The sequence below is a fragment of the Danio rerio genome, chromosome 4 (genome assembly GCF_052040795.2).
Source record: "Danio rerio strain M-AB ecotype USA chromosome 4, GRCz13ab, whole genome shotgun sequence".
In the NCBI taxonomy this organism is placed as follows: Eukaryota; Metazoa; Chordata; class Actinopteri; order Cypriniformes; family Danionidae; genus Danio; species Danio rerio.
In genome coordinates, this window is record NC_141024.2 from 19,214,202 (window position 1) to 19,237,354 (window position 23,153).

Genomic DNA, 23,153 nt, shown 5'->3' on the forward strand with positions numbered 1-23,153 from the left:
GAGGCAGTATGATTTTACGTGAAGCATGAAATGCAAACTATGGCAATCACACAACAGCACACAAGCGGCTCTTAGTCTTAAGACTTGGCCATGACATCATCTCAGTGTTGAACAATTCCTCAGCTCCACCCAACCTTTTGTCACCTGCCAATCATGTCTGGCTGCTATTGTGCCTATGAGAAACAAGCTGAGAAGCGCTATCCCCAAATGACCCCGCAGTCCTTCATTTCACTATAGTGTCTGTAAGAATTTACTGGCTAGAGATCTTGATTCGGAAAAAATGCAGAAAAACATGCCTACCATCTAAATAAAAAACTAAAACTAAAGTTTCTTAAGAAACTATGCTGCAATAACACATTCCTCGTTTTCAGTGTAAATTCTTGTTTTTTGTCTGTATGTACTATATTATTCCAAATAGATATTCAATGAATGAAACATAAAGCAAATTGTATAAAAATACATAGAATAAAATTAAATCTAACATAATCACATTATTTATTATGCTAGTAAATATATCAGCAATACAGCAAACATCATTTCTAATATTTTGAATTAATTTGTATGCATTTTCTTCCAAAGGAAAAAAAAAAACTAAATTCATAAAAATATAAGAACTTGATCATAATCAAAAATGTAAACATGTACAAAACTGTAATATCTTCAAACTAATCTAAATCACTAAAACTAAATAATAAGAAATGTAGATTCTGTTTCAAATGAAAATGTGATTGGCTACATTACTGCATTACTGAAGTAAAAACTAATTTTTGTCAGCGTTTCTGTCGTTAAAAACCCAAACTGTTAACGTCCTAAGGTAAATCTATATCTGCTTAAAACATAGACTTTAAAAAAAAAGTAAAACAGCAAACACAAATGTGATTGGCTACATTATTACAATTCTGAAGTGAAACAATTGTTTCCAACTTAAGCTGACAAACAAAGATTTTCTGCAGCAAAAAATAGTGTACAATTTTGAAGATAAAGATGTGGATACAAAGTCAGCTCTCTGTCAATAAAAAATCTAAAACGTTAACTTCCGAAGGTAAATCTTTATCTGCTTAAAATAAGTACACCCCTCACCAATCTATCTTTTAAACGCATATTTTTAATAGGAAGCTATACAATATAATATTTGTTCATATACATTATATTAGTCAGTGCTGAGGCCAAATCTGGAGCTTATCTAATAAAATAATTTACGATAATGATCCAAAAACTAGTACACCCAAATTTATATGTTATAGAAAAAATATTAAATAAAAATTTAACAAAGAGGAAAAAAATCAAGAGAAGCAAAGAATTTGAAAAATTTGCTCTAAGTTTTGTAGGTTGTAATTAATTTTTGCAATTTTTTGATAAAATTTAATTGTATAGCTTTCAATTTCTAAATATGTTTGGTGATTAAAATATTATTTTAATTTGATAAATCTTAAAATAATAATATCTAAATTTGTTTAAAAGCACCAAAATACATTGCCTATATTCACTGAGAAATGGATACAAATATTCTTTTTTAAAATTGAGTGTACTCAATTATGCTGAGTGCTGTACATTAAAGAGTATAAATACAAACATAACATATATGTCATGCTTTAAACCTTTTTTTCATTTAACAGACACATGAATTAATAATAATCCATTCACACTCCATTCAGATTATTACTCAGATTTAAACATTTAAAAATACACCAATTAATATTTAGCACTTAACATAGCCTGATTTGAAACAGCTCAAAATAAAACATTAAGAAGTTCATAAATAAATGTTAAGCAGCAAAAATATTCCAGTATTAGATAAAAGCATCTACTAATAAATATTTAAAAGTAAACCTATGAACGTACGTAAGTCTAAAACATCTTATGAAATTCAATAAGACTCTTAGAAACAAATAAATAGGGATCAGGGTTTGTAAAAGTTATGGACGGTGCAAAATTCAAACTACTTAAAAAAAAAAAAAAAAAACTATAGAAATATTGATAAAACCATCTGCTTAATGATTAAATGTATACATTTTGCTAAGTACTCCAAAACAGCTTTAGCAATTCCATAAAGCTATCTACAAATTTAAAGCAATATACTCTATTTTATAAATATTGTGTTAAGTGAAAAATTACTTTATTAAAATATTTAAGCATCATTTCTTGCAATCTTCTTTCTAATCTATAGGCTGTTAATTGTTCCGCTAATCTTGCATTAATATCCACCTTTCGAACTTCATCTGAAATTAACTAATTATTCATTCCCAGTGTGTAGCAGCTAAAACACACCTCTAAACAGAACGAAGGAGACATCTTTAGTCTAGACTGAGTGTGTGTGTGAGTGTGTGTGAGAGAGAGAAAGTACACAAGTATCTTTTGAAAAGGGTGGGGGTGGGGGGGTCTACACCCTTAACTATTACAGACACACACACTGAGGCGTGGGAACTCTATTCAGGGCTGAATCAGAGGTCTATTATGGAGCACATGGCTGCAAGTGTGTCTGGGTGTGTGTGAGAGAGTGTGTGTACGTCTGTACGTGACAGCGAGGGCGGGTGTCTCAGTTAGTGCACACATGCTCAATGCTCTTCGGCATGTCTGGGAATGCCTTGCCACAGCTTGACACACATGCACTTCGATTTTCATAATTAAAATTGATACTGAAAAAAAGCTCCAATGTCAACACATTTAGAGACATTATATATATATATATACACACACACCTAAATTTGAAGTGTGAACTGTTTGGCAATTTGCATATAAAGCACATTCATTTTCATACTTGAAAAAACTACAGTACAATTGATTAAAATGGGTTTGTTTATCCTGAAAGTCTTGGTCTCTAAGTCACCCTCCCCTTTTAATTCTTTAGTTTATGCCACCTGCTCTGTTCTTTACACTATACATCATCCCTGGAACACTCCATTCACAACCAAAAAAAGGGGTGGGGGAGGGCACTGCCAACCCAATGTGTATTTTCTGTGCCAACACACTTCATCAGCACTGCCCCTGGTGTTCTCACTCGTGCTACTAAACAGCCTGCTATGAGCCAAAACCATTTGTCTGAACGAAGAAACAAAACTGCCAACTTTCATCCCTGTAAATGCTACATGATAAGTATTGATAAAAAAACGTGGGTCTATTTAATGTACTTAAATCTGTAATCGTCATCAAGCTATCGGCTGTAAAATTCTGATTTTAAGTGACACTAAATATGATTTTACTTATAAATTATTCAATTGTAAAAAGGCATCTTAAAAGGTTTTTTATGTGTGTGTGGTGTGTTTGAGAGAAATGGTGTGTGTGTGTGTTTGTGTGTGTGTGTGTGTGTGTGTGTGTGTGTAACAGTAAAACAACACTGAGGATTATCATTTCTTTTCTAAAAGGCTTACCTAAAATTCCAACAATGAAATTTGTACGATACATGTTTTTCCTAAATTATTATTTAAAAGCCTTTAAATAATATACAAATCGTTTGCTCAGCAAATACGACCTGAAACATAAACATTTAAAAATTGCATTTTAAATTACTAGAAATGACAGAAATAGTTCTGTGCAGAATTGAACTAAAATATGGGAAAAGTCCACATATTTAAATGTCAATTTTATTTTACGTACAACTCAAATTAAAATAAATTTGAGATGGATTTACCGGCCTTTACGTTTACATCGGAACTATTGAAAATAAACAACCCCCCAAAAAAACAAATATAAAAAAAACATACATAATAAAGACAAATTACATCAAATTTCCTTTCATTTTGATGCATAACTGCACAAACTAACCTCTGACGTGGCATATAAGATGCTTCTATTCATAAGCGTCTATGTATATTTCAACAGAAAAATAAGAATGACAAAAGAAAAATTGGTTCGTAATAAATACTTTGCAAGATAAATGAAAAAACAATGTGACATTCAAACACAAGGCCTTACACAAATAGCTGAAATCCATGTTAAACTGCTGCACCGAAGTCATCAGAAAATTAAAAAAAGGTTCATTTCTAAAAAACCCTTTTCGAATAACATGACGCAAATCTCTCACTCCAAAAAAGCGAACCTCTTCTCAATCACTAAAACATTAACTCCAAAACTATGCACCATGGAAGGGCGACCACAGAGGTACAGTACAGTACATCACGTTTGTTAGGTGCTTATATGAATCGCCTTTACATACCCCAACGCCATTTTACTTAGGAATCGTACCATTTTTTATGCCCGTATAAATCCTAAAACCTCAGCAAACGTTACTCAAACACATTCTGAAGATAACCAAAAAGCAATTGACTCAAGAAATACACCAAACAAACTAAATATACCCAAAATAAGACGTATAAATGAAAAACTTACAACTTACCCCACAATGTTGACATGCGTGAGTAGATAGAAACATTCCTGGACAAGTGCTGAAGGCCTTTTCTACTCACTTCACCAGCCCTGTGTTGAAGGAGAGCGAGAGTGAGAGAGAGAGACACACAGAGAGAGAAGGAGAAGAAGAGGCAGTGAGCTTTCCAAAGCAGGAACAAGGACCGAAGGAGGAAGGCCAGGGGGCAAAGCCAGTCCTCCCACCACAGCTGAGTGTCCCTAAAGCCTGGCTACACATCCACCTACAGTCCCATGATCCAGGACGAGCGGGCCCTGGCCACAATAGCAGCCCAAGAGACGCGCGTGTCGGCCCGTCTTGCAGTTAACAAGTCTTTGAATGAGGAATGTTAGCAAACAGACAAACAGAATGTCCACTGCATGTTAATGTCCCAGCCAGTCCGATCGCAGCGTTGGCCCAGGCGTATGAATAATTCAGAAGCTTGAAAACTGAGCCCCCTCCCCTTTTCACCCCCCACCCCACCCCCAGGATTGAAATGCCTTCAGTGGCTTAAGAGCACCAGAGGAGCGAGAGAGTGTTGTGTGAGAGATAGACAGAAGAAAAGTACTTCAAATCTGAGCTCCGAACATTTCCATTTAGCCATGTGTGCGCACGGATGCCTCAAACTTCTTTCGTTTCATCATGCAACATATTTCTTTCTTACGATCGAGGCATCTCTCACTCATTGCCTTTTTATGTCTTTTGTTTGAAATTGGCACCTGTCCCAGAAAAAGCTCCAACACCGCACCTCCCTCCCGCTCTCCTTTCAGAGAGAGGGAAAGAGCGAGAGAGAGAAAAAGAAGAACTGTATATGTGTGTATGAGAGAGGGAGGGTGAGAGAGAGAGAGAGAGAGAGAGAGAGAGGGAGGTGCTAAAGTGATAGAACTCCAGGCACCTCCCTTCTCCGAAACACACAACAAGCAGGGAGAATACAGCCATTTTCAAAGCTCAGCAACAGAAAGGATCCGTTAACCCCTGGCGAGGATGAAAAACGCCACACACCTCTGACTGCCGCAAACGCTCCTTTTCAAAGAGTCCCGAGGTGACGAAAGCACAGACGAACACGCTGATGAGGTTTAGGGAAGTGATGGAAAAGACACGCGGGTAAAACTGAGGTAGCAGAGAAGCAGCCTGAGCCAATCGCTTGTGCTACAGGGTTAAAATCCTGCGAGTAGTAGAAATCCCTCCTTCTCTTGGCACAGACTGGGTGAAGGGGAGGAGACTGTGCTGTGGAAACAGCGGTAGAGGCTTTTTTTTTTCCTCGTTTCTATCTGCACAGAGTGAGAGAGGGAGGAGGGAGGGAGGGAGGGAAGTAGAGGAGAAGAGAGGGAAAACTGAAGTGGAGGGAAAAAAGTTGATGATGAAACCGAGAGGCAGTGGAGTACGTGAGCAACCTTTTTTTTTTTTTTTTTTTTTGAATCATCACACCAGCCAGTGAGCGAGAGCTGGAGTGGGGAGGGAGGGAGGAAGGGCTGAAGAGAGGAGGGAAGCGTGACACAGACTCCGGTTCACCCGGAGAGTGCACACAAACATACGCTCACACCCGTTAGGAAACATTCAAACACAATTTACCTAGCAAACACTCAATCCACTGAAAATAAAACCGAAATCGATCCTTAACGCTGCCCCGTGGCTCCGTTGCACTGAACAAGTAAACAACTAACCAGAACTGAGAAAGTGATAGGAAAACCCTTAACAGTTAAATGACGATGATAGGGAATTCTGGGAAAATTCAAGCGAGCCAATGTTGGGGTGCCTTTCTACATTAATGCACATTATTGGCACCTCCTCCCTTTGCCCAATGTAGGAGTCATGAATCGACGAGTGAGACGGTCTGGAGGTGAAACATCTGTCGCAATTTGCAGGGAGATTTCATCTGCAGTGACCACATACACACACACACTTTGCATCCACGGCCTACCTGGGAATCCGCCTGGTAGAGAGATAATTACCGGATCACAATCCCCATCTCCTTTTTTTCGATTTTCAGACACACCTCTGTTTTGAACCCGAAATCAAGTGCTTGTGGTGGAGTCCGGAGGTAAGAATACTCAAGATTCTGATATTCTGAGACTTATTTTTACCAACAATCCTTTGTGCGGATATCATACGCTTGCGTAAGCATGCCACTTCTGTTGAGAGCAAAACTTTTTTTTTGTGGCTAATCAATGCGGCGATTAAAAACAAGTTCAGACAGATGATCTCTCTATTGCGAACGAGCCCAAAGAGATTGCAAAAACACATACCAAAATGTGCTAGAGTGGGGCCTGCGCCTGCTTCTGTTCACCCGGACCACCAGAGCTGAATCACAAACTGCTTTTCTGCATTTAGCGAACTAAAGAGTTGATAAAGGCATGCTCGTCGACCAGCAAACATGGCTGCACAGAGGGTGCTGCTGCTCATCAGGCTGTCACACGCAGATACACACACACACACACTCTGACGTGGAGGAGGGACCGAAAGAACCCGGTCCGCCCAGATTTCCCTGCCTTGTTCTCGGCCTCCTCTTTCTGGCTCTCTCATGGCACTGACCTCTCATTACACACACACACTCACATACATGCTAAGTTCCTACATACCACACACCACACCCTCGATTCAACACCAAATCTGGGCCGAGTTGTAACCGTATAAAACCGTTGCAGCTAAATCAAATTTCAAGCACTCACCCTCTTTTTTTTTAGAGCCCCATTCCCTAATGGCAACAGGTCACGCTCTGGCACAAGGTATGACGCGTTCACGTCACATTGCGCCATGTCTGTCAACCAATCACGAAGAGGGCGCAGCTCACATGAGAAAGTCTGCAGCAAAATATGTGCTTTTCTTATTCTTACAACACAATTCTATTGTGTTTCTCACTCTCTACTGACTCTCAGTCGTTCCTTTTCCCTTGCTTGTTTACTATAGGACCTGCATGCAGGGAGTCGGGACTTGGCGCACGTGTTGTGTTGTACATTGCATTAAAGTTCATTTGAGGATACAATTTTGGTTTTGGGTCGCCCGCCAACTCCCAAACAGTGAGCTGTTCTGTAAGGCCCCATCCTTCACAGGGCTCACAGAGTATGATCAAACGCCAATCAAAACAAACTCTTTATGGTACTTTTCAGGGCTCAACCTCAGAGCACTTTAATGCACCATCACCGAGATCATTTTAAAAAGACTCTCATGTGATTTGCAATGCGTGTATGTGCTCTGGGGTTAAAGTTACCAAAGAGCGATAACCGTTTCAGACGCCTGTCTTTGAGAGCACAGCGGCTGGTCACTTTTTTCTCCACATGTCAGCGTTTAATAAGTGCATCTAATGCTTTAAAGACATATAATAATAATAAAAAAGCTTATTTATGCAAAGCTTTATATCTACCAAACATCAACACTGATCTACGCAGAGCAAAACGGTCTGCTCACATTTTAATAACAATCAATAAGAGCTTTCAAGTATATTTTCCTTTACACCCGATTGAACATCAAGGTCTCCGGCACAATCAACTAGAACAACTTAAAAAAGCATCCAAAGGAATTTGCAGCCATCTGTTGCACACGCACATCACTAAGCTGCAATTTTGCACCCATAATTATCCTTTTGTGGAGAGACCAATGAGTAAAAACTAATAACATGAGCTTCTTTAACCTACAATTTTTCATCGGTGCTCTGGGATAGGAAACATAAACAAACAAAAACAACATTACACTCCCAACAACCAAAAAAAAATTTAATTAACACACAACAAGGCTAGCACAGATCAAAGAAGTGAATCCTTTAGTCGGTGGTCTAGTTTATCAAGCAACATGTTTAGGATCTTGTCAGGATCTAAACCTTTCACAAAGATCTGAAGATTACATATCTAGAGATGCAGATTTTTAATAAAAACATGCCACCACGTACACATCGCTACATTAATATATGAAGGCACAGTGAATCATTTAAAGCCCACTGATCAGCATTTAGTGCTCAACTGACCTGATCGACCACAGATTTGATTTTTTCCTCAGGACTCATAAGAAATGACACATTTTCAGACACCCTTTCTGCCGCCGCAGAGGTAGCAGTGCGCTCGCAGCAGTGGTGGTCTCTCTTGGGCCCCTGCGGGCACGTGTCTACAGGACTCCTCAATTACAGAGGTGAAATCTGAGGTCAGCCTCTGTAGAGAGAGGAACAAAGGGCACGACCCAAGGGTCAAAAGTGCTAGACTGGAAGCAGGCTGGTCCCCATTGAGAGGGAGGGTGCTGTTTGCTTTGTGTAGGTAAAGAGTACTAAAACACAGACAAACAGAGATTAAGAGGTGAGCCCCTTAGGACTGTCACTCAGAGGGCCCCTCCATCAACTCCGATTAACTCCCTTGACCTCTGCCTGCCATTAGACGATGCTTAATGACCCTTACGACTCGCAGCCGCACTCAAAGAAGCAAAAGTCGAGTTACGTAGTTACCTCACTTCAGCTGACAGCCTAATATTACCAAAAATAATAGAGCTCTTCATAAAAATATGTTTTTTTTTTGTTTTTAAATATAGTAATAATTAGTTTTAAATATATAAAATATTTAAAATAACTTACAATTATATTTTTATTCAGTTTAAACTATTTAACATGTATTATATAGCACAAATAAAGATGAAAGTAAATAAAAATAGCTTAACTCCTCACTGGAATTTCTGAAGTGTCTAATAAATCATATCATACTTAAAATAATCAGGTTTTCTTAATTAAAGGCAACTATTAAATAAGAGTTATTCGATAAGACAGATTAATTGAAATAAATATCAAAAGAAATGTGTGTACTATAACAACATGTTTTAACTGCTTCTGTGGGTGTTATTCAATTTTACCACAAACTTAGCTTAGCTGAGATGCTTATTAATAATAAGTTTACGGTGCTGGTGTGGTATTGCCATACCTGCCATTCAAATGCAAACCATAGCAGTAAAAAAACTATTCAAAATAACATTTTATAGGTCAGCAACAGTATCTCTATTTGAAGGACTTAAGCAACAATACCTCATAAGGTAGAAAACAATTTAGTATCCAAGAGGAAAACAACTTGAGGAGCTCAATAACTCCAGAAGAAATCAGTAAGGATTAACGTCAACGTTTTGGATCCATCGGGATACGTCTGCATAATTTCGCAAGGGTGGGGCAGCTGTGCTACAGTAAAGGTCTGAAATCACAAAATGGAGGACAGTTAGACAACATGGCGGTCACCTCTGATAAGAGCATGCGTCTCTGTCCACGCTGGCATTATGCTGATAAATGCGTTGTGAATAAAAATATCACTTTTGGTGTGTGAAATTCTGTAACGAACAAACAAAAACAACTCTGGAGTGTGATTGTTAAGCTCGGCTAAAGAGTAGGCATAACCTTCAACGTGTGTGTTCAGAGTGCCAGGCCATTACATCGACGGTCAGCGCAGACTGCAGAAAAAAAGGCTCCAAGGAAGATTCATTTTAAAACAAACTAAAAAGTATGATACAAACTAATTAACCCAAGTAAGAGACAGAAAAGTTTGAAGAGAAAAAAAGATCTCTGGTCTGGGTTTGTATGCAAGTTATTTTCTTCACGATGTGATTTTCAATCACTTCCTACTAATATGACAATCATAAAGCATTAAAAAGATATTACTGCCAAAAAAAGAAAAAAAAAAGAAAGGTTGGGGTTTTATATTTATTATGAGAGCCATGAAAAGACATTGAAATTAATTGTCTATTATTTTTCTGACAAACTACTGATTAAAAATTTAAATTCTATAAACCTTTATTGAAGACAAGGGTTTGTTTTACAGGTAAATTAGATTTTTAAAAGTGTTTTGATGTGATAATAATGTTAGGAGTTAAACCTGCAAGCAAATTCTTTGTATTGGAAAAATAATTTTCCATAACTGACAGAAATTGTTTGTCTTAGTTACTAATTGAGGACATTTAACTTACTATAATTTACTAATGTAATTATTTTCCTGTTAATTATAACAGGAATAAAAGCAAATAAGCAAAATAAGTAAAATGCACATTAAGCTGAGCTTAACAGAGTAACACACCAACCACAAAACTGCAAGTCGAATGTTAATATAAATCAACTGAGCACAGTGATTAAAATTAAATACATCTTTATATTTTAAATACAACAATAAATATAAGCTGTTTTATAATAATTAGTTTGCCATAAAAAAGTAACTTTTGGTGTCCAAAAAGAAATAGAATGGCAGAAAACTACTAAAGCAAAAAGTCAGATTCTGAAACACTTTAAATCACTTTCTAAGATATAAAAAAGGAAATGAAAATATAGATTTTCACTTCTTTTATTTTTTATTATTTTACCGGAATAATATATATTTGTAGCATTTATTTTCTTCCTCAGGGAATTTTACAAGCTAAAACTTAATGTGTCCCTTTTCTGTTTCATCAAAGACAGAAGTTTGTTCTTATTACCAAATAAAATAACTTTATAACTTTAAACACAGACAGACTTTTTAAAATTTGAAACAGAAAGAAGCTCTTAACTTTTAGAACCAAAATATTTGCACACACTTGCATAGAGGAGTTTAGCATAGAGAAGTTTGATATAGAGGAACATGTCTGATTAGCTCCGTTGTCTCTGATTTGCTAAAAAAGGGGACATTTTATCAATGAGTATATGGTACTTTTAAGTCACTGACTATTCTGATTGTTAAAAAAATCTATGTACATAGATTATCAGATAAATTCAATTTTAACCTGAACAATACAGCAATAACTATAATTAAAATTCTTCCTTTATTCTGTAAACATGCAACAATTACCTGGTGTTGTCTTCCTTGATAAATGCAACTGAAACTTTATTTTAATAATTATTTTAATATTAATAACAGTAAAACATGCAACATTTTAATGGATAATAATGAATACAATATGATTGTAATAAAATATGTTCATGTGTATCTGAAATTTACATTACATTTTAATTTTTATCTGTTGTGTATGTACTTCTTTTTATTTACTACTTCTTTAATCACTGCAAATATTAGTAAAGATCACACATACAAACTACAGTGCTTGCAAGTGATATAAAATAAATGTCTACATTTATGTCTTTCTACAATCTGGCAATGTCAATAAGTACTACAGCAACATTAATAAACAAATTCATAAAGGATGTCTTATTTCGAACGGTAAAAATAAATGAATTTGCCAGCTTGTTTTCCTTCACTACCGTAACATATCTGTACCTGACAACTGAAAATAAACTAAAACATTTTTAAAAAATGACTAGACACTAAAAGTAACTCACCTTAATATATTCAGTCATGTTGGGAAATAGGCACAGACAAACACAGATGAAAAAAAAAAAAAAAACAGAGCAGCTGAGTTTCTCCGTGTTCACTTCACGAGAGCTCACTCGCATGGCCGCTAACTGCCGCATGCTCCAATCTCCAGAACTCTCTGCTGAGCACTTTGTGTTTGGAGAGAGGAGCAGATTCTGTGGCCATTTGATTAACTCTGAAACTACCAAAAACTACCAGACCGTTTCATAATAGAGGAACACAAATGAAACCGAACAGGTGCACTATTTTTAAGCAGACCTAAGCAGCACACACAACCAAATACAACACATCCAACAGTAAAGGCATAAACCTAATTTAAAAAAATCATCATTCCAACAAATGACTAGCAAATATTTAACCACAAACCAACTCCAGCCCAGGAAAAACACACTGAAATGCCAGTTTATAAGTAAGTTTTAAATAGTGTTCAATTATTAATCACTTCGGATGCATTTAAACATTTTAAGAGAGCGCAAGCTGTTTGCGGCTACGTACAACAAACCTTCAATCTCTTAACTGCACGCACAAATTAATTGCTGAGTCCGTATCCAAATATTTCCCTAACACGCAGCACAGGCATCATTCAGTGCAGCTCACTACCCCCCTAAAAACCCTCTGATACATGTTAACTCTCTTCTTCACTCCAAACGGCCTGTCCATTCTGGTTTGCTTCTAATAATACATTTTAACACACCAGTCCGTCTTTATTTTCCAGAGTGCTGGAGAGCTGTGTGTGAGTGTGCGGATGAGGGGAATGGGGACAGTTCTGGCACTTAAAAAGTTCTGGCTCTTAAAAGCCAGCGCAGTCTGCTTTCGCATGTGCCACGTCATTTCGCCTCGGAATGGACGAGACCTCCAGGATTTGCCCCAGCTGAGCCTTTGCAACCCTCTTCCCACGCAACCATTAACGGCCAGAGCAAGGGATGTGCCGGACGCAGCCCCTGAAGTGCACTTTGCTGATAGCACACCCTACGGATGATAAAATTCATCTTTTTAACTGCTGATTTGCTCTTTATATTAAATAAATAGGTAGGATATGGGGCAGTTTTAATGATGGCTAAACCATCAAATAAACGTTCCAGCTCAATTTCCCCTTTTTTAACTGAGCTCAGCTTAAGACTTAATTTAGTCACTGTGCAGTTGTTAAATTTTACAGCACAAATAGATCATTTTAAGGGATAGTTCATCCAAAAGTGAACATTTATTCATTATTAAATCACCCCAAGTGGTTCCAAACCTTTATGAGTTTCTTTATTCTGTTGAACACAAATTTTGAAGAAAGCTGAAAACCATTGACATCCATAGCAGGACAACAAATACAATGCAAGTCAATGGTTACAGGTTTCCAACAGTTTTCAAAATACCTAAATCTACAGAAGAATGAAACAAATAAATCACATTTCTGGGTGAACTATCCCTCGTCAATGGTCTTGACATTTTACCTTTCATTAATACAGTGGTTCTCAAACTGTGGTACATGTACCACTAGTGGTACAAAGGCTTCCTTCTAGTGGTATGCGGAGGAATCGCTGAATAATTAAAGTAAAAAAAAAATTAATACTTAACACTTTGACGCGTACGATAACACAGATGTGATGACTAAATTGACTTTAATAGGCTTTTTTTTTTTTTTTTCTAATGTTTGTTATGTATTCTATCATTTGAAGCTAATTTCCTCCCTATAACTGTAATGGTTGTTGAGGGCATATCCTGTATTTTTATATCCCAATGTTGACAGGTATGGTTCAATCACTTTTCTGACACAAAGAGCCTACTCTAACATGCAGTAAGCAGATCTCATTTCTAATTTAAAGATGTGAATTTAAATCATACATTTAAAATACAAGTTAATGTTCAGATTTCAAAGACATACAAATAAGTCATATACACATACAACATATTTCAAAATGTGTCAAAAAGAGTTTATATATCAATATGATGACATATAGCCTATATTTATGAGGTCCAAGCAATATTTGCAGGTTTCGAAAAATAGGCTACTATATGTTAATGCTTTACATTTAAGTACAGCAGTTTTCTTTTTACTTTTTAGGAACAGTGACATTTTTATTGAATTTTTAAAAGCACATTTTAATTTAAACAATGATGTTTTAATATTTTTTTTTATCTATAAGCACAGTATGTGTTATAATTCAAACTAATTATAATGTTTAAAATGGCTGACAATAATAAATATTTATTATATTCAATAGTGTATCATTATGGTGGTACTTGGGGAGACAATTTCTTTCCGAGGTGGTACTTGGTAATAGAAGTTTGAAAACCACTGCATTAATGCATCATTAAGAATTCCTCGGTTCTGCATCTTTTTAAAAATAATTCCTCAATCCTTCCTTAAGGACCACGAAACAATGGCCTTGGGGACAGCTTCCTCTATTGGGAACGTCATTCTCTGTCTAGGCTCTGTCTAACATGCAATTTTTAAAAGAACCACGCAGAATGTGGCACTTGTCATTGCTGGTGTTCAAGGACGTTATCCTGGTTAAACTTCATTTTTAAAGGATGATTATAGGTCAGTGGAGGCTCATTATCGCAAACGTATTATCTTGTCATGGTTTTTCTTCTTATTTTTCGTTCCATTAATTGTCTGCGCGTGAGTGTTCTCCCCATGGGAATCCCAACCTTTAATAGGCTGAGGTGAACATGGTGCAATATCAACCCGGTGACTGCAAGGCAATGTCTGCCTTCATTGCTCTAGTTCTAAGGCTCGAGTCAAACTGAGGCCCAACAGACGCATACACTTCATCCAATGACAGCATTAAAGAGCTGTGTGTCATTTCATAATCATGATTACATCGTAAATGGTGAACAGAGTGAGTATTGCACTGGAACATTATCTGATCTATAGCTAAGAATTGTGTTAGCCCTATATAATGAATCTCTAACCAGACAAATTCACTTAAATTTGATCTGGAATGGAGTAAGATAAGACTTTATTGTCCCTTGAGGGGAAATAATGGGGTGTACACATCTTTGAAAGTTTATTTATTAATTTAGCTGTAAAGTTTTATGGGTGTAAGTCGACTAAACGCCACTTTCTATTCCCTGTACGGGGGTTTCTCTGCTCAGCCCGGTGCAGCTTGGTGTGGTTGGGGGTGAGGGGCTATAGATGCCAGCGGTCATGAGCGTGCAGGCTATAACAAAAGCAGTCTTTATGTAGCATGCATGCTGATCCAGCAGCCCACGTTTTGTGCTGCAATTCACACGTCCAGCTCAGAGAGGACAAGAACAGGCCACAAGAGAGATGCAGAGATTGACTACTGCCTTCCTGCGGCCGCACTAAAAACACTGTCTGACACACACACTGAAAGTGTCAGATGAGCTAATAGAGATTTTCTTGAAGAGGTTAATGTAAAGGCTAAATTATTTTTAAACTAATATATGTGACTTTTCAAGACACTTCTATACACTTATAGTGACTTTTCAAGACTCTTCTATGCAGCTTGAAGTGACATTTAAAGGCCTAACTAGGTTAATTTGTTTAACTAGGGAGGTTAGGGTAATTAGGCAAATTATAGTATAATGATGGTTTGTTCTGTAGACTATCAAAATAATATAGCTTAAAGGGGCTAATCATTTTGACCTTTGTTAAAAAATATATATATAAATAAAAGCCGAAATTTCTAGTCGAAAAAAACAAAACAAATAAGACTTTCTGCGGAAGAAAAAATATTATCAGACATACTGTGAAAAGTTCCTTGCTCTGTTAAACATCATTCGGGAAATATTTTAAAAAGATGAAATTCTAAAGGGGGCTAATAATTCCGACTTCAACTGTACATGACTGAAACAATCTATAGAAAACCTATAAAATAAATTTGGATTTTTTATCAAGTTTGGCAATAATTGGATCAAATCGTAGATTTATTTAAGGGAAAAATGCTTATTATAAGCAAGATTAAAAAACAAATGGAAAAAGAAAGTCAATTGTACAATTGTTTTGGACTTTTATTTTTCTTTACCTAAAAGACACCTGACACATCCTCATGACATGATATTAATGCAAAATTTACTATGCAAGAAATAATTAAAGTATTGTGTAAATCTAGTCAAATGCAAACTGTATGAAATTCTTCAAGACAAGCATTTTAAACTAGAGCAGTTGAAAAGTAATACCAATTACAGTGTTCCGTATATATAAGTACACCCCTCACAAATCAATCTTTAAATTTACATTTTTAATAGGAAGCTATACAATATTATATTGGTGCATAATCATTAGACTAGTCAGTACTAAAGCCTAGTCTGGAGCTTAATTAACAAAATCACTTACGATAACAGTCCAAAAACTAGCACAACCAAACTTATACGTTATTAAAATATATAATTAAAATAACTGAAAAATAATTGAAATTTTGTAGGTTGTATTTTTTGTGCAATATTTTGCTTGAATTTAATTGTATTATATTTCCATTTCTAAATATGTTTGGTGACTAAAATATTTTGTAATAAATGTATCTGTTTAATAAATGTGTTTTGTTTAAATGCACCAAAATACATTGCCTATATTCACTGAGAAATCTATACAAATATTCATTTTCAAAATGGGGTGTATTTTGTATTTAATTATGCCGAGCACTGTACATACATTTTAAGAAATTCTGTCATCTGTCATTATTGTGTGAAAAACAAGAAAAGGAGAAGTTTTGAAAAACGTTAATGCTGCTCAATTTTATTATGTAAACTTGTGGGAACAAGCTGTTGCTAAAAGTTTAATTGCTTTAATTAAATTAAATTTGAAATGCACAAACTCTTCTTGCAAGAACTTTATGTGAGAAAGACTGAAATTAAAGTCATTAATCACTAAACATTTTTCCTGACAGCTGTGGAAAAATTTTATTTTCACATAATGAAAAAAAGCCATTTTGCTATCAATTTTAAGTAAAGTAAAATGAAATTAGAGTGTGTTAAAACTGACTGAATTTAAATTATTTCACTTCAATTCAACAAACAAACACTATAATGTACACGCACACACACACAACACCAGTGAGCTCGTCACACATGAGAAAGTTTCTCAGTGTAAGATCACGTGTAACTGTCTCTCTGTATGTGTGCATGTATGCCGCCGTGTGACATATGGAAAGTACGGAGTTAAAGCTCTGAGGATTGGGCCGTGAGCTCACTCTGGGATTAATTATGAAGACCTCGGGCTTCTGGTTCTGTCTATGTGTGACTGTCTAAGAAGCTATGTGTCAGCACTGCAGCCATTCAAACTGCTCACAAACAACAGTCCTCCTGAATGGGCTCCATTTAATCAGGTATGCTCTGTGTTCTTCTGCCTCAGTGTGCAGACCTACAGACGCACGCACACACGGCCATGCATGGGGCTAAATAGGCATGTTCAAGTGTGATAATCAAATTATTGTTGGTGTTTGCTTGAGGGTTACCAGGGGCCTCTCTTCAGTCTTATTCCCAGCTTAGAATTAATCACTCACCAGACATCTGAGGTGTTGCTACGCGCGCACACACACACACACACGCATGCACAAACACATTCCCAGGGAGACGGGCAGAGTTTATCATGACAACCAAGGAAGGGCAAAAGAAGGTTGAGAGACAGGAGAGAAAGGAGAATAAGAGGAGAGAGGGTTCCTCGGCATGTTAGCTTGGTCTCTATTGACCTGTAAACCTTTGTGACTGGAACAAATGCAAATGGCGCTGACTTGCTCACACAAAATACTAAAGGGCTATTCAAATGAGCCACGGCCAACAATGCAACATTGGCCTACCCATGGTGCAGCCCTCGCCTGGAGCTGGGCCTTCAAACTCAACACTAACAACAGCCTAATGAAAAACAAAACAGGCCTATCGGACCCATTCATTGGATGTTTGTTCCAAAAACAAATTATTCCTTATTTCGTTGTTTGGGATATCGCATTTATGATTCGTTTAAGAGTTTCCGAATACCAAATATCTTTTTTTTTTTGTTAACTTCTTTAAATCCATTCTAAATTTGAGCTATTAGTTGAGCCAGTGCTGCTGCGTCTGGATGCTCTAACAAAGAGCCAATGTTTACACTTGTTTAAGGCAACTCTACAATTGGTTTTCTTAATAGTTGTCTGAGCATGAGATTGGAGTATTGTCCTAACCCACATCCGAGTAAACACACTTCAACTTGACATATCAGTTTGTTCAGTTCTTTGAAATATTACTTGACATCGCCGTCTCTGAACTTTTTGTCTTTGTGAAGAAAGCCTATACGGCAATCCATCATAGAATAACAAACAAAACCGCTTAAGGCCAACACAATGGTCAGGGAGGTATTTTACCCAATAAAGAGCAGGAAAGAGCTTTATGACACTGCATAGGCAGATTCTTGTCAGCTCTTGTCAGGTGAGGACACGGTCAAGTTGTAGGGACGAGAAAAAAATTAAAGTTTAAGGTTTCGCTACTTGCTTAAAATATTACTCTTGAACAAGAGAAAATCCCAAGCAACGGATGTGTAATATGCAAGCCAAACACCCATGATGAAAAACACTCATTTGTCATTACAACCACGAAGGAAGGTGGATGACGATGCATGTACTAGTTCTACAGGTCATATAATGTCAGTCAAACAGAAATCACATTAGTCATAGTCTGAGGTGAGTTGAGGTGATCATTTTAAAACACTATGCAGTTAAGCAGCTCACTTTTATGCAAGGTTATGATCTCTAACAATTAAATATCTTAATATGTTCAACTCAAGCTGGATGATTCTACAACTGTATGAAGATAAAACACTGTCAGGAATTCTGACTGTCATAATCATTATGCAAATGACAGCACATAATTCATTTTTGTCATTACAAGTCCTTGACTTTCTGCAGTTAGGATGTTGCAATGGTTGAGTTGAAAGCTTCTGTTTGGAAGTAAAATTGATATAAAAATTCCAGTTTTATCAAGCCACACCTACAAATTTTAAATTAGATCTGATCGCAGTACACTAAACGGTTTATGCATTCTTTTGGTCTTACAAACATGGCACGCATGGCGAAAGCTGCTATAAAACAGCGTGATATTGCAAACATCTGTCTGAATGCCAGCATATTTATTAAAAATTATTTTTTTTATTTAAACATTTCAATCTTAACACATATGATGGTTTGACAATCATACACTAAAAAGTATTTGAAATAATTAGATTTTATGTAACTTTAATTTTAATCCAAAAATTTTTTAAAATTAAAAATCACATATTATTTTTACAGTTACTTTTTTTGTTATAAAAAGTTTTGGTTATATTTTCAATCAATTTGAGTGATGAAAGTTACAAGAAAATTATTAAAGTAGTTCAGTTGATTTAACCAAAAAAAATAATATGTAGCAAGAATCATTTTTAAACTGAACTTTTTGAGAAAATACTATACTAAAACATGCTATATATATATATATATATATATATATATATATATATATATATATATATATATATATATATATATAAATGCCATAATTTCAATTCTTTAAATTTCTTTACAACATTGACAGCTCGAATATACAGTGCTCAGCATATAAACATTTCACAAATCTAAACTCTACTTTCAAAAGTCAACCAGTTTCTGTTTAGATTTCACTAATACTATAGTGTATTCCTGGTTTAGTTTAAATTTTACTTATACAGAATCCCAAATATTTTAGCTCAATGTTATATCCTCAAGTAGCTTTACATTTTTTAAGACCCCTTCATTATTGTAGCTGGCTTCATTTTGTTAGTAGCTGGCAGTTTAAGCTGTTTCCCTTATAGTGCTCAGCATATATAAGTACACCCCTCACAAATCTATCTTTAAATTCTTTTTTTTTTTATAGGAAGCTATGCAATATTATATTTGTGCATATACATTAGATTAGTTAGCATTGAAGCCCAACTTGGAGCTTTTTCTAACAAGGTAACTTACGATAACGGTCCAAAAACTAGTACGAAAACTTATATGTTATAGAAAAATATTAAATAAAAATTTTTAAAAAGAGGAAAAAATCAAAAGAAGCAAAAATTTTGTAAAAGTTTGTTGAAATTTTGCAGGTTATAATTTTTTTATTTATTTTTTTGCTAAATTTTGCTTGAATTTAATTGTATTATCTTTTAATTTCTAAATATGTTTGGCGACTTTAATACTAAAAAATATATTTTTTGCACCAAAATGCATTGCCTATTATGCCTGAGAAATGGAAAAAAATATTAACTTTCAAATTGGGCTGTACTCAATTATGCTGAGCACTGGATGTACTGTATGTGTTTGTCATTTTGATTTATTACTCAGCATAAAAGCATTTAAGCAGCTATTTAAGAAATAAACTAATGAAAAACATGAAAAATTGATCTGCTTTAAAATAATTTCATTTCATGAAAACGAACACAATGCAAAGAAATCTGAGAGAAGCAACTAGCACATTTAGGAGGAAATTGGTTAGTGTTTAGTGGTCATTACGCAAAAAAAGTAAACAGATTTATGAATCAAGTATTCCTGAGAGTATCTTGTTAGAGTGTTGCACAGACAGGAAATAACTGCTAAAACTGGGATGAAACCAGCCATGGCAGTGTCGTGCTGGTCATGTTTCTACCACACATGTTACCTAGCTTCTTTTTTTAAGCGTGTGTGAGCGTGATACTCTTTGCTAAACACCAGAAACATTTCTGCAAAAATGACATTAAGTACTAACAGAGAGAGCATCAGAACACGCAAGAAAACATCTGGATGACACATGTAAACGGCACATGACCTGAGAGAGTATATCCACACTGCAGGAGACACGGAAATGAGTGTAATGTGCGAAAGAAACCGTTAGATGATTGAGAGATAAAGACGATGCAGCTTTATAAACCAGCATTTTAAAGCATCATCCTTCTTTTCCCCCGCTGTGCATGATATATAGACTGAAGATGCTGATACTGAGTGAGTTTTGAGTAAATAAAGTCATTTTTGTAATGTTTTGCGAAAGATCAGCAAAGATTGTTTTAGTTCTTGTCATGTTAATTTCACGCACTTTGAAATCCACGTAACAACTGACATGTCAAACTACACCACGATAAACAAAATTGGAGAAAGACAGTTATAAAGAAGCCAAAGAACGAACTACACCACTAGGATGAATCATGTTTGATCAGCGAAGGTTATGAGCGCAGGCACGCTGAAGTGATCATTTTCTGACAATCAGGATACTGCGAACCTTTCATCCCAAATCTGCCTCTAATTTCAGTCAAGCTGATGCAATTCCAGACTAACAGGTCGATCCTCATCATTTTTCTGCTCTGCCCACTGCAGAAATAAGCTCTCAAAGGCGTGCCCTAGATTCAATCAACCCCACTGTCTGATAAAAGATTTGATCTGTGTGATATACTGAACATGTAATCGAGAATCCGAACATTTAGGATTATGCAATAGGTATCATGTATATTCTAATTTGAAAAGGGCATGTCTAGAATGCCTGATATCTTCTTACTTCACTAAAAGACTAACATGAAACGTGCACAGATGAATAGAGAGGGCCTCCCACACAGAATCCACATTTCAAAGAGAGCAGACTGACTGCAATATCAATTTAAGAACGTGAAATGTAATGTGAAACCTGTAATATTTCTGCTTCACTGATTCACCAAAATGAATAAATGTGAATATAAACATGGTAATTTATTCAGATTATTTTAATTCATGTACAGTTGAAGTCAGATTTATTAGCTCCCCATTGATTTTTTTTTCTTTTTTAAATATTTCCCAAATGATGTTTAACAGAGCAAGGACATTTTCACAGCCTGTCTGATAATATTTTTTCTTCTGGAGAAAGTCTTAGTTGTTTTATTTCAGCTAGAATAAAAGCAGTTTTTAATTTTTTAAACACCATTTTAAGGTCAAAATTATTAGCCCCTATGAGCAATATTTTCGATAGTCTACAGAACAAACCATCGTTATACAATAACTTGCCTAATTACCCTATCCTAGTTAACCTAGTTAAGCCTTAAAATGTCACTTTAAGCTGTATAGAAGTGTCTTGAAATATTTCTAGTCAAATATAATTTACTGTCATCATGGCAAAGATAAAATAAATCACTTATTACATATGAGTTATTAAAACTATTATGTTTTGAAATGTGTTGAAAAAAATCTTCTCTGTTGAACAGAAATTGGGGTAAAAAAATAAACAGGAGGGCTGATAATTCTGACTTCAATTGTAAATGCAAAAACAAGCTTGCAGAATGTGCATGGATAGTCATGAAATCATTTCTCACCTGCAAAGTCCTGCAACAAGCACGTCCGCTGTCCTTAAAAGTCCTCAACCCTGTGAAAAGCAAATCGCAGTTAATGAGCATTCTCTGAAACACAATAAAAACACACACGCAATAACTGTTTATAAGCTCATCTGAGCTATGAACAATCATCCAAAACCTATAATGAACGGCACAGCTTTTTCTCAGGTCACGACCCAGCTCAGATGAGTCTGGAATGCAAAATCGGACCAGAGGAAGCAAAAAGAGAACCCTGCAGAGGATTGTTTCATTTGCTCACAGGATTCATTAAGTCATTTTTGACTCGGGATCTCGGCTCCTGCTCACTGTAAGCCCGAAAAATAGATGCTTTCTTGGCAGGAGCGAAAAAACCCTAAGTTCAGCCAAAATAGACAATACAGCAGTATAAGGAGCTAAAAAGCACGCCAGATTGCAGAAGGGCGATTCAGAGCTGAGGCCCTGGCTCTCTCCCCCCTCTCTCGAACGATCCACAGTGGAAAGAAAAGCCTTCTCCCTGTCCTCAAATGAACTCAAACATGAGCTTCCTGTTAGACCCTGGGAGGAAACACCCAGCACAGCAACCTCACACTAACAGAGGAAGGCCTTCACTGCTGAATTCTTCTTTGCCTGTGAAATTAGGTCAAGCACTTAAGAGCTCCTCGCTCATACCCACAAGTTTGCTCTCTAAAACGAAAGCGCACACATGCATAAATCACACACGTGACCTCCCTCTGTTTCCCCGTGCACTCACAGAAGACAAGCGTGCACAGTGACGTCTTCCAGCATGACAGGTGAAATGCAATCGTGTGACTGCAGAATGTGTGCCCGTCTGACTGACCCTGGACAGGAGAAGATTAGGAGGCACGTACCCCTCTGCGCTCAGTAACGTATCCAAGTCCTGTCTGACACGCATCGCTCTAACGGCTCTTCCTCACATCTGTGCAACCTTTTAGTGCCAGCTTCAGACTACAGGCTAAAAGCTCAGGACACACCCCTGACCTCAGCTGACACGGCAGGCCACTCAAAGCATCCAGCCGCTTCTATCTCAGAGAGCCGCACAAAAGCTTGGATTGATTGTGTGAATGTGTCAGGTTAGAAGAGGCGCCTCCCCTCCCTGTGGTAATTGCATTTTAAATTTCAAATGATGTATGCTTTTTTGTCGGGTTAACTGAGGTAAACTGGCTTGGACGCGAGCCAGAGAACAGACAGATGAATTTATGACTCTGTCGGCACAAAGAGTGCGTAGGATTGTTCGTCTCTTTGTAATCTCGAAGGGGTCGGCTGGCTTTGCTCAATTATC

At 36.4% G+C, this 23,153-nt stretch overlaps 1 protein-coding gene across 15 annotated transcripts in view; it reads right to left on the reverse strand.

The window, feature by feature from the left end:
* pparaa (peroxisome proliferator-activated receptor alpha a) overlaps positions 1 to 23,153 on the reverse strand; it is a 78,491-nt gene that overhangs the window by 50,163 nt on the left and 5,175 nt on the right. For 5 of the 15 annotated variants that reach the window (XM_087247140.2, XM_087247138.2, XM_087247131.2 and 2 more), the window contains exon 3: positions 21,857 to 21,906. The gene's annotated coding sequence lies outside the window, so the exon portion shown is untranslated. Of the gene's footprint in view, positions 1 to 4,333; positions 4,414 to 6,585; positions 6,740 to 8,297; positions 8,479 to 11,594; positions 11,753 to 21,856; positions 21,907 to 22,604; positions 22,795 to 23,153 lie in introns of those variants that run through there. The other 10 variants (XM_087247124.2, XM_087247126.2, XM_087247128.2 and 7 more) reach the window with 6 other exon arrangements.